This window comes from Megalobrama amblycephala, linkage group LG20 (assembly GCF_018812025.1).
Source record: "Megalobrama amblycephala isolate DHTTF-2021 linkage group LG20, ASM1881202v1, whole genome shotgun sequence".
Taxonomy (NCBI): domain Eukaryota; kingdom Metazoa; phylum Chordata; class Actinopteri; order Cypriniformes; family Xenocyprididae; genus Megalobrama; species Megalobrama amblycephala.
In genome coordinates, this window is record NC_063063.1 from 22,661,970 (window position 1) to 22,675,667 (window position 13,698).

Consider the following 13,698-nt stretch of genomic DNA (forward strand, 5'->3'; position numbering starts at 1 on the left):
GTCACTCAGTCACCAAATCAGCATATTAAAATGATTTCTAAAGGATCATATGACACTGAAGACTGAAGTAATGATGCTGAAAATTCAGCTTTGCCATCACAGAAAACAATTACGCTTTGTGATATATTAAAGAGTAACACAAGTAATATTTCACAGTATTACTGTTTTTACTGTATTTTTAATAAAAAAAAATGCAGCCTTGGTGGGAATAAAAAAACATGAAAAAACCTGTCAAACCCAAAGTTTTAAATACTAGTGTATATGTTATATTATGATACATTACATTTTAGCCTATATACATTGGTCTGAAAGTTCATAACTGTAATTATGCATATTGGCATGCAACATACTCTGATAGTGTGATGATGACATGATGACCCGCAATAATCACCACGGCAACAAGTCCATTGATTTTGATAATGCAGATAAAGCATTATTGATGAGGTGAAGTAGTACCAGGTGTAATTTATGAGACGCGTTATCTGATAGCAAGGCATGAATTACATCACAGTGTTAAGATCAGAGTTCAAATGGCTAATTTAGCTTTTAATTGAAATCAGTGGAGTGTAGTCTACCCTGACAGCATTGAGCGCTCAGGGGCCCATGGGGCTGCCATAGAGTTTCCACACTTTATATCCTTAATTTACACCATCAGTTAAAGACGTCTCCCAGCATTTCTTGATGAAACTCTTTATGGACCATGTTTGGGTTTTATATTGTTTTTAAGCGTCACTTTCCGGGCAGCTTCAACATGCGGAAATTGCATGGTATAAATCAAACATCAAATGTATTTACATATGGCGGTCATCAAGGTTAACTGTAAGCATGCTTTTAATTGTCTTGCATTACAAGACAAAGGAAAATATGATTGCTGAATGTGCATGTGCCTGTATGTATTGTGTCGGAGAAATGGTATAAATTTAGTGCGGATTAGAGATTGAGAGAACGATGGCAGAAAACGAATACAGGGCTATAGCTGCCTCTCGTCTCTATCGTTCAGTACCTGTCAGCCTGCGTTAGCGGTCGGAGCCTTCCGAGAAGGGCTCGCGTGAAACTGTCAGTGCATCCTCTCCACCTCCGCGTTCTGTCTCTCCTCCTCCTCCTTCCTCCCTGTCCGTCCCTCCCACCCTCATCTCTCTCTCTCTCTCTCTCTCTCTCTGATGTGTTCTTACAGTGTAAGGCACAGCCAGTGAGTGAAAGCCCAAGCACCCTCCCCAACACACACAAACCCACCGCTTACACACATACACCCCGCTTGTGTGAACGTAAACACACATACACACACCACAGACGCGTGTGGTTGACCGCACCGGGCTCTCGGCTATGTGTGAAGACGCGCGGCACGCCAAAGAAGCAGCACTACTGAATCTGACGCTCGCTTTGTAGCAGGACCGCCAACCAGATCACATCGAAAACCATCCTACTTTCTCTCTCTCTTTCTCTCTCTTTCCTCCCTCTCTTTTCAGTTGTACTTGTGTGAACAGAGCTGGAGAAAAGGAAATACCCCCCCATCTCTCTCTCTCTTTCTCTCTGTCCTATGGTGGGATAAACAGTGAAAAGATGAGCCTGTGATACAGCACCAGAACTGAGTGACCTGACAGCTCAAACTGTGAGTACACGAGTCTCTTACTTTCACTTCTACACTGGCACACACTCCAGCCTACATACAAACAGCATACAAACTCTTTAATTGTTGTAAATCGATGATATTTGAATCTTTAAAGACAGGTGTGTTGTCAACGGCTGCTTTTTAACCTTTGATAAAACTCTGCGCTTGGTCGCTTAGATTCGCGCTGAATGATTGGTTTCATTTAGATGAAACAAATATCCTCCGGCAATCGCGGCACTTCGTGAATTTAAGTGGCACTCAACGCATCCAGAACTGCGTGTGGAGATTCGTAGTCGCGTTTTCTCACATGTGTTATTCAAAAGTGCACCTCACTTTTCATTTATCCCAGAAACAGGGCACTTATCTGTCATGATGTACCTCAGATCCTTGCATTTTTATGAGAAGGCAGAGAGTCAAAAATGAAAGGACAGCATCATCTCAAAGAGTGTCATCCATATTTCTTTCTTCTTCATTTTAATTGAAATGGACAGTGTGTGAAGTGGTGCTATTGTTTACTTTGAATACTTCAGACTCTTTTCATATTTTGAGAAGTATATCTTGTATCTTTTGTTGTTTTAAGGATTTTTTTTTTTTGTCACATCTTGGTGTGGATTTCACAGCTAAATATAGAAAGAAATGTAAAATAATCAAATATTCTGCAGTTTTATTGCATAACTCAATTTTGAGTGAGTTTCCTTTTGTATATCTGTATTCTTCTTTGTTTTATCATTTGGATATGTAGTGACATGCGTAAGCCTTTACTGTGTCTTATACTGTAGAATTTTTGTGTGTGTGTGTGTGTATATGTGGGTTTGAGTGCTGGATGAGAAGAAAGTGAGAGGTTTGCTTCCTCTTCGGATGACCGGACAGAGAGTGAGAGAGAAAGGGATACAGACAGTGAGACAGAGAACAGCGTGTCACATTCGGCTTGCTTGTGACGGTTTGCTCAAGCAGTGTAGCATAGCTGACAGCTAAAGCGAGAACACGGTGTTACCCTTAGCCTGTAAACAGTTAGGTAACAGAGTGAAGTCTTTAAAATGGATTTCAGGATTGTTTTTTTTAGGAAGAGTAATCTTCTATGCAAAATGCCATAGGAGTACAAATGAGCATGATGTATTTTTTAATAAAAAAAAAAAAAAAAAAAAAAAAAAAAAAATATATATATATATATATATATATATATATATATATATATATATATATATATATATATATATATATATCTTTATTTATTAAAAAATGGTGAGTGGTAGGCATAAACTAACATATATTTAGTGTTTAAGTAATAACATTATTCCAAAAAATGTTCTTATTTTTTGTAGATTTCCTTAGATCTTTTTAAAATCTGGAACGGAATGTGTGACTGCAAATGTATAATTACTGCTTTGCATATGCGGTATGAAAGCATAGACTGAAGAATAGTTTCTTCCTCTTTGCATTTCACACATGCAACTGCATTGGTAATAGCTAGTTGCTTTACCTTCCTCCACCACACACCTGAACTTTGCAACTTAATAGTTATATAGTGTATATTCTATGTCGATTCTGTAGCCATCTCTATAATACTGCATAATTTCATAGTCTACACAGAGGTGTACTTTACTTCTTACAGTCATACATTATAATCTTTATTACTGACTATTTACTGAGTTTATTCATTGCTTGTCTATAGTGTATTTATTCTTTACACTTCTGTCTTGGGTTGTTTTTGCATTGCCTGAATCCATTTTACATTTACATGGAGTGTTGAGCCACAATATATATATTTTTTGTTTGCCAATAGATTTTTACTTGCCCTGTCAACATTTACATTGGGCCCCATTTTTAGCAACATATCAGGAAAAAATATTCTGATTTTAATGAATTAAATAATATATATATTTTTAAAGAAAATGCTTGCAATATGCAATAATAGCTAGAAAATTACAACTTTAATACTTCATAAATGGTTTTGCTGGAGAAGTGTGGCATATAAACAAATCAGCAATGCTTAGTTTGCACTATAATTTTTAACCGAAGTCAGTCTAGTAATTCTAGTAATCTACAATGTTTCCTTCTAGTACACTGTTAACAAAATACATAAGAAAGTAAATACTAGCACAATAAGATAAGAAGTTCTCTTGATTGTCCCGAAACTCCTGCCAGCGGCCCATCCTTATTGTTGAGCCCTGATATTGCAATAAAATACTTTACAACAACAACTACTATGACAATCTAATAGAAACCACCATCTTCTGGCAGTTAATCGAGCTCTCCACCTTTTTTCTCTGCTTTTCTCACTCTCCGGTGTGTTTGCGCTTGTGTGATTTCACCATTAGGCTTGACTACTGTGCCGTTTCTCAATATGATGACAATTTCCTGCTGAGGCGCATGTCAAATGAAAAATGGTATGAGATGTGTGAACCACATGGTCAGAAAGGTTCACAGCTTGTGAATGCAGATTTCATTCATCCATATGTTACCAAAGAGCGTAGCACTAACATGAAATTATCTTTTTTGCAAGCTTCTTGACTTCAACGTAAAATTGGCGAGTTACTTAACTCCATATCAGCGTGAGACTCTGGCTTTTTTGTTGAAGGATTTTGCGTTGAATGCTCTTGTCAAAATGAGCTACATAGAATTTAGCATCTGTGTAATAAATGCTGTTGAAAGGTAGTGTAACCAGCCAAAAAAATAATCATCAATGTCAAAGTTTATACTGCAAGTATGAGGCTCTACACATATCACTTCATTGGTTTTTGAATTGGCAAAGGACGTGAGGTAAAACTCTATAAAGCTTTTCAAAGACCTGTAACTTAATGTGTGCTCTTCACTTTTCAAATCGCTCTTACAGCCCTGCAGTAAAGCGCATGATAGGTGTTTGACAGGTGAATCATTTACATGCATTTACAGATACTATAGCAGTGGTATAATGCACTATATAATTGATTGCAGTTGTGTAGGACTATCTAAAATAAATTATGAACAGTTTATACTAACAAAGAATATAAGAACTAGTGCCAAATAGAGTAATTTTTATCACATTTGGGACTTGGACTGGCAGTTCTTACAAACAGAGTTATTTGGCAGTAAAGTTGTCAGAGGAGTGACTCAGTTAACTAAATTAAAGTGATTTGAAAGTGATTTTAAAACCTCTTATCTGTTACTATTTTTTTTTTTTTTTTTTTAAGCATTTGGGGTCCAAAAAAGGCCAGGGTCTCAGTGGGAAAAATCCAGAATTGAACAGAATGCTCATTGAAAAATAATGGCAAGCAATAGTGACTGGCTACTTTTACAGCTGCCAGGGTTCCAGAAGTATATTCGTTTATTTTCTCCACAGGGATTTAAGCAATTCTTATAATTTAGGAAAGAGTTTTATAGCTTGAAACTAAAACAACCAGCTCTCATCACAACATCACATAATTTGATTCTAAGGCAAAGTTTTTTTAAAAGTCCAAGACTGCATCATTTTTATAAGGTAGTAAACTATATCCCATAAAGCATTGTAAATTATGTAATCATATCAGCAATGATGGTATATAAAACTATTGTCAATATAAAACTATTGAGACTGAAAGACTGTAAGCACAAATGTACAATATATTAGAAGATTGTTAAAAAATATTGAAATGTATACTTCTCCAGAAGTATTTACCATTGCTTAATAGCCTCAGAGCTAATGGTTGGTCCATCTTGAAAGATTTGCACATTATTTCTAAAAATCTGTTTCTCTACAGAGAATTTTTCAACTTGCTGAACAAACATCCTTAGTATGGTACCAAAAAGCAGCCTTTTTTCGTTTGTGCGTGGGCATTTTCTGTGTGCTTTTTGTTTGCACATTTTTTTTTTTTTTTTTTTGTGTACATATGACCAGGATTTAATCTGTCATATCCAATTTATTCAGCCTTTTTTGTGGTCTGTCTTCTGCTTTATGGTGATAAACAGGTGGTAAGGTGGTATAAGGGCCACAGTGTTCCCGTGGGAACGTAGGTTCAAATCCAGCCTGTCATGTCTTGATTCCACATGCTGTTTTCCCCCTCATTTTGCTATATACCATCACTATCCATTCAGTATAAAAGGCACAAAAGACATATATGTACATTCATGCTTATATATATTATGGTATATAATATCAGCACTGTATAACCTTATATAAATGAGAATGCTGAAGGACGAACATAGCCCCTTCCTTTCTGCGCAGTACATAAATCACCCAAGTAGTGTGAAAATTCACATGCGGATTATTTGTCATCACCGAATTCACTTATTGACAAATTGGAGCCATAGCCATATTCGTTCATAATCTGAACCTAATGATGTGTTGGCTGAATGTGGTTGGGCTGCGTTAGTCCAGGGTTAAAGGGAACCACCCTGACCTCACCTTGGACCCCTCGCTGTCACAGTCCCCCAGCAAGTGACTGATGCAGGACTAAAGGACCTACTTGTTTATGTTCAATGGAGAGCTTTCTCTCCCGTCTCCCTGTTTATTTATGAGCCCCTCTCATCCAGCCTGAGCGAGGGGAGATAAATCTGTCACACTCAGATCTACTACCGCTACAACCCACCCGTGCACACCAGCTAACTCACACTCTCTTACTTTAGTTAGGTTAGAGTACATGAAGACAACATTTGTTATATATTTTGCCTTGTTTTTATCACAGGATTTTGAAATGGGGTACAACGGGGCTAAAAGCCTCCTTAAGAAAGTGTATTATATTATATTACATTATAGTTTTTTTTATATTATTATTAATTTTTATTATACTTTAGGACCAGAATTTTTTTTATGTTGGTTTTATTTTAGTGTTTTGTTGGGGAAAAAAAACAAATGACTGTTTTTTCGTAGTAACAGAATATATACTCTAAATTCTGATTTGCAATCTCATTGAAAGCTCCATGACACACCTCCATTGGCTATTTGTGTACAACAGACACTATGCTTACAGTCAGCTGAGCATTTCTTTGTTTTTATTTCTCCTTAAACATAGTTTAGATAGGATACAAGATTTATGTGTTTGAAGTTCAGAGTGATCGGTGGGTCCGGAAACAGTGACTCATCTTCTTGTCATAACTTGTCATGCTGCTCATATTTTTGGATGGAGCTGCATTAAAGGCCTTCTGTTTGATCATCTGTCTATTTAGAAAGGCACCGGAAGTGCTGTCACTCACAGCATTCTCACCATTGAGCTCCTGTTACAAATATTTGCAAACATATTTTAATGGTTGGATGTTTGGATGTTTATATATATATATATATATATATATATATATATATAAACAGATGGAAACTCGAGTCTGCACCTTGGACTTGAGTCGCACTTAAGTTGCAAAAATAAATGACTTGCGACTTGACTTGGACTCGAGACTTGACTTGGACTTGAAGACAGAGACTTGTGAAAAATACAAGTCTTTTGGTGTGTCATTCCCAATTACGTTCTCTATTTACTACCCCACGTGATGGCACGAAACACCACATTTTACTATCTATTCATTTCCAAATATGTGCTGCAGCAGTGAATATCACAAATCATCTCTAAACACACCAAGCCATTGAGTGCGTGACGCATCTGAAGGCACGCAAATTCATCACCCATTAGAAAACAAATAACAATATAGCCAAGCCTTACCTTGCCATAAACTTTGTGATTTCATTTGAAAAGCAGTCAATTAATCTGAAGGGAAGCGGCGGTGTTGCACAGCTGCAGAGGCTTGCTTGTGGTCCATTTTCAAGAAGTACATGTCCTTTTCATTTTTTTTTTTTTTTTTTGCCCAAGTATTTGATAATGCATATAGCTAATATCCAGATTTACCATGTTAAATTGTATTTGGATTGAACGAGCACTTCCATACGCATTTTATGACCCTGTCCGTCCTACTCATTTCCACAGATCAGTTTAAGTCAAGTCGTAGTGTTATTATATCACCTTATCACAAACGAGACACACAGATGGAAATGTTGTTCATTGTGTTCGTACTGTAACTCTTGTCTATACATAGGTTTTGTTACCGCCGGTGCTCACTGGAATACTACATTTTCCAGCATTGCTTGAGATCTACAACAAACTAAGGCAAATCATATAGCTCAAAATACACAGCACTTTTTTTCCTTGCGGTGGTTCTAAATGGTAAATTTTTGTACAAAGTTTGAAAGTAATAGAAATGATTTAAGTAGTATTTTGTGTGCTTTATTAGACAATTTTAAAGTAAAAGTAATTTGTTTTCATATTTAAATACACTGTTAATTACAATAACAACTAGCTGAAAAAAATATATTGCTAAAAATAGAACAAAGACTTGACTTGAGACTTCACTTGGACCCCTAAAGACTTGAGACTTGACTTGACTTGGACCTCAAAGACTTGACTTGGACTTGACCGAAGGGACTTGTGAACATCTTTGATATATATATATATATATATATATATATATATATATATATATATATATATATATATATATATATAATAATTAATTCTGAAAAAATATCACAATTCCCACAAGCAGCACCACTGTTTTCACCATTGATAATGATAAGAAATGAGCACCAAATCAGCATATTAGAATGATTTCTGAAGGATCATGTGACACTGAAGACTGGAGTAATGGCTGCTGAAAAGCTTTGCCTTCACAGGAATAAAAAAAACATTTTAAATCATATTAAACAAGAATACAGTTGTTTTACTTTCAAATAATATTTCACAATATTACTGTCTTTGGTGAGCATAAGAGATCTGTTAAGAACACTAAAAAAAAATCTTTACTCAAAGAACTATGCTAACACTAACTTGAACATACCAAAGTGTGCATCCCATATTTGTGTTTAAAAATTTTTAGTTGGCAGATGATGTTGTCTGATATTCTTTTATCATTATCAGTCATTGTTTTCCCATCAAATTGTGGAAGTTTAAAGTGAGGCAGGCTCAAAGGAAAGCTTTAAAAATGCATCTAACAGCAGCAACAACCTTTGGCGACGTGTGTTGATGACAGCTCTAGTGTAATCCCACAGTATTCAGCTAGGCAACATTTCCATATGTGACTGCCAAGACCGTAGCAGTCGAATCCATGCCCTCCAAGGAACGGCTTTGATAGTCAGACTCACAGAGATTGTGTGGTCCTAGACTGGATAATGCTAGTGCTATCCGTGAGACTCCCGAGTGGGAAAAAAACCCTCACAATGCCGGTTATGAAGTGAGGAAGAGGGTGAATATTGCATACAATATCATAAGGAGTGAAAACATCACAGCAACACCTGGTAAGGGGTCATAATGCACAAACTGCGTCCTTAACGGTATACAGGAGCTGAGAAAAAAGGGACCAGTGTTCGGACTGTGCCTCTGAAACGCCCTGACAAAAGACAGCTTAGCCAACAATTTCCTCTCCTTCACAGAGGGGGGAAATAAAAAAGCAAACTGGCTGGGGGAAAGAGTAGCTTTATCCACAGTCCGTTTGATGTTGGATTTTGTGTCCGTGTGTGTGTGTGTGTGTGTGTGTGTTCAGGGCACCACCGGTCCTGCGAGAGCATTGGTTATCATTGTATGTCAAGGGAGGAATACGGTCGCCTCTGGCCCCTGGAGAGACACTCCTGCACCGCCCGAATCCACCAAAACAGGCAGAAAAGCTAGTTAACACGGCAGCCGTCGCGGACACACAGACCCTGGCCATTAGCGAATGCTCGCTCTCTCTTTCTCTCTCTCTGTGCCGGGTCTGGTCGCAGTGATTAGAGCGCTGTGGAAGCTGCTGTAATAAGGATGGGGCTACGGCTTTTGCGTTGGCATGATCTGCTGTGCGGCCGTGGAGGGTATTTTAGAGGGCTGCGGCGGGAAGATAGGGAGATTGAATGGGGGTGGGGGAAACTGTCCTGAGGTAAGAGAGAAGAACATGGGTGAACTGGTATTAATTGGTAAAAGAGTTGGCATGGGCGCCAGGGAAAGCAAACGCACCAGGTTGATGTGCCTAACAGCACAGTTATCCTCTAGATCTCTACACAATCCCTCTCTACTCCTCACTATCCTGTGTGTTGTTATCAGTGGTATAATTGGCATTTACTCTTATATAAAAGCATCAGACATGCAAAGGTGACATCAGAAAGCAGTTTGAATGGAATATTGTAACTTCAGTGAGCAAAGCTTTCCATTTCATTTGCTTTGTTATTTTAGCTGTTCAAAAACACTGCGTTATGCTGCTTGAAATCGCTTTGCTATCATGTTATTTTAATTTATTATCGTAATTAATTTAACTTTAGTCATAAACATGCTGGTTTGTAGCACTGTGTCACCGTTTACTGCAATTTGTAATTTAATTCTAGTTATTTACCTATTAGCGAAGTCTTATGAATCGGAAGTCTTGCACATTCACGCCAAATAGTTTATTTACGCGTTGCAAAATAATGTGGATAGATTAGGGGTGAGAATCGTAAGGAATTCAGATTTTTTTTTTTTTTTTTTTTTTTTTGATGATTCTGGTACCTTAACAACACGGTTAACAATACTTTTTGTACAGTTACAGATCTTTATTAATTTTGAGTGGATCTTGATTGAAAGTAATGCACCGTCGGGCCAAACGGTTCTTAGAATGTTAAGGAAAGGTTCCACTTGTGTTTCCACTTGAGCCTGGTACGGCACGGCACGATTACAAACCGTTCTCGGCCCAGATTTCTCGGCACGGTTGTCTAATCATACTGGTAGAATACTTTTGGGAAACACAGCCCAGACTGGTTCAGTGAGTTCTTAGCTCTATTCAAAATGACAATGCATACATTTGAGACAGATTTTCTTTACTTTTTACAATTTCATTACAAAGAACAAGCTCATTTGCTTTTGATTTGTATTTCACTTGTTAGTATTTTTTTATTCAATGCATTTGTGTAATTTTGTGGCATCTAGTTTTCTTTCGTGATGTGTCTACACCAGATGCAAGCTGCGTGATGTAATGCAAATAGAACCCATTATAATCAGTGATGCTGTCTACAGTGGATGTGGCACAACACAACCCGTTCTATTTCTGATGTACTCTAAGTGCTCGCGCTACTTCTGACACGAAGGACAGATGAATTTGCAGCAGACGCTTTGTTGCATACAGTGTAGACAGCCTCAAACTGTTATGCCGCAACAACTGTCGCGTTAGGTGTAGACACAGTGTTAGAGTATAGCAGACATGACATAGAAAAATTAACGAGAAAAACATGAGTATTGAAATGCAATCTTCAAAATTTGAGAATTTTGTTTTTCCCCATTCAAGTGGATAGGAGCTGCCAATTCCCTACATAGAAAATAGCTTCCCAGTTGCATTACTAAGATGGTGGCCGGGTAATCAGGTTTTCTTTAAAGTGATAGTTCACCAAAACATACAATTTCTGTCATCATTTATTCACCTTCCTGTTATTCCAAAACTGTATTTTGAAGAATATTGGTAACCTACCCATTTTGTTGACCATTGGCTTATTCCATTTTATGAAAAAAAAAAAAAACTATTTTGAGACATTTCTCAAAATATTTTTTATGTTACACAGAAAAAAGTCATACATTTTTGCAATGACATCAGGGGGAGTGAATTATGAATGATTAATTTTCAGTTTCATCGCTTTTACAGGGACTTTAGACATAATCAGCCATGTCCTTTTTATCAATAGAGATATAAAGGTGTGTTGAATTTGTCCAGTCACACCTGTGAGCTGTAAGTGTAGCTTAGCACAAGGGATGACAGATGGCCAGGTTGTTAGTGAGTGCACTGTTTGACCCGCCCCAGCATGAGGAGCAGTCAACTGACAGCGACCAGTGCATCTGCAGGCAAATCCCATACTCCACTGGACCGTCCCTTTGCCGCATGGCAGCCAGGTCTGGCCTTAAACACTCCGGAGACCCGCACTTACTGTTCAGAGCATTACACATCGATGAGAGGTGAAAAATGGACAGTGTGTGTGTTCACTGAGAGAGAGAAAGGTGTCCAAAACAGAAATTCCCACTAACAGCCACATTGACTTACAGACATGCTGACTGAACACAACAGAGAAACAAACATTGACCAAATGTACACTTTGTGTATTTTCAAGATGGGTGGGTGGGTGTGTTTGTGTGTGTGTGTGTGTGTGTGTGTGTTGGTATTAATTTGTTGTGTAAAAGTGTGACATCTTTATCTGTATCATTCATTGATATGAATGATATTGGATATTTAATTACATATAACTATTTTTTTGTAGCATTTAAACAACTTATTTTGTCAAAATAAAGCACTAAAAACAAAGTATTTTTATAGACAAAAATACAGTTGTATTTTGTATATTATTATCAGCCATTTTATAAATAATATTTATGGTATCAGGGTTATTATTATAACTATGGTATCAGGGTTATTATTATACTAAAACTAACTAAAACCATATAAAAACATTTTTCGGAACATGAAATAAATAAACCATTTATTTTCTAAATGAAATAAAATAAAATATAAAAAACTTAAACTTATTTCAGTTTAGCTAGTTGCCATGGCAACATTTCTCATTTTCATTTAGTTCAACTTGATGTATTAAAAAATAAAATAAAATAAAAAATTATATAGACATTTAATAAAAACCTAAAACTTATAAAAATGACAAAAACAACTTGAACTGAAATTAAAATGAAAATGGAAAGTATAAACATAAAATATAATTTCATATATATATATATATATATATATATATATATATATATATATATATATATATATATATATATATATATATATATATATACAAACTATAATAGTATCTCAATACTAAAAACACTGTTTGGTGTTAACCAGAATTTTAATGTTGACACCTTCCTACTCTTGATTTTGTGTACTTTCTTTGTTGACTTGAATTGAAAACAACGGAAAACTGTTGACTTGCTAATCACAGTGTTAAATGCCAATTGTATGAAGTTTTTATATGAAGAGTTCTGTTTTACATTTGAATAGTCTTGTTTATTTTATTTTATTTTATTAGGGCCCGAGCACCGATGGTGTGAGGACCCTATTGTTTCTGGACAAAAACCTCAGTATATCTGCTAAATCAATTACAAGCAGGTCATAGTTTCTCCACAGACCTCATGGTTTTTTCTTCAGGATATTTTTAGCTGTACCTCTTCCTATAGCTGTGGCAGGTAGCAACTGCAGCATTATTAGCAGTGGTTGCATCACTGGCGAGAGCTTAGAGTTCACTACCAGTCTTGAACAGTATTGTTGATATAGTGATAGCACTAGTCACAATAGGGATGGTGATAGTTAGCCGAGGTTCTGCCCTGGCTGGCTAGAGGCTGTGTCGAGCAGCAAGGCCCTTGTGCCTGCTCTCCCCGTACACTGTCTCTGCACGTGTGCTTTTATTTAGCAGGAGCTGTCATCTCCCATAAACCCTCAGTGCGCTTACATCCATTGCCTCTGCCAACTTCTCTGCGTCAGGCACACTTGTTACAGGAGAGAGAGCTGACAGCTCCGGTCCAACTGGCCGCTCACTATCCCCGGAGAGAGAGAGACATAGAGAGAAAGAGAGATATTTGGTAGCATGTATTAACCCTTAAGCCAGAAATATACCTTACGCAAGTACATAAATGTAAACAGAGCCCTGTTGTACATACTTAACGTGTGTCTTTGCGTCACTCTGCCGGTAACATACCTCAATACTCAAAGGTATGATAGAGTTATGGTAACTCTATGTAGTGTCATTAAACCAGATGTGATGTTGTTCTGGTAGCTTCAGATAAACATGTTGACTTTAGCTAACTTGCTCAGCAAGACTATTTTCAAAATATATTGCTGTACCATGATAGTAGTTGACCTTATAGAGAAAATTATCATAGAAGTTTTGGTATTCTATTCTATTCTATTCTATTCTATTCTATTCTATTCTATTCTATTCTATTCTATTCTATTCTCCAAACTGCTTAAATTTCCTATGAAGGGTTGGGGGGATTCTGGAGCTTCTGTTCTGTTTTGTTCTGTTCTATTTTATTATTCATCTATTCTCCAATTCTCCAAATTGCTTAAATTCCCTATGTCAGGTGGGGGGATGCTTGAGTTTCTATTCTATTCTATTCTATTCTATTCTATTCTATTCTATTCTATTCTATTCTATTCTATTCTATTCTAATTTCCTA

At 36.8% G+C, this 13,698-nt stretch overlaps 1 protein-coding gene across 2 annotated transcripts in view; it reads left to right on the top strand.

The window, feature by feature from the left end:
- Positions 1 to 1,191: 1,191 nt before the first annotated feature.
- The window catches only part of rbfox3a (RNA binding fox-1 homolog 3a), a 431,990-nt gene continuing 419,483 nt past the window's right edge, over positions 1,192 to 13,698 (top strand). For both annotated transcript variants that reach the window (XM_048170905.1, XM_048170904.1), the window contains exon 1: positions 1,192 to 1,609. The gene's annotated coding sequence lies outside the window, so the exon portion shown is untranslated. The remainder of the gene's footprint in view (positions 1,610 to 13,698) is intronic.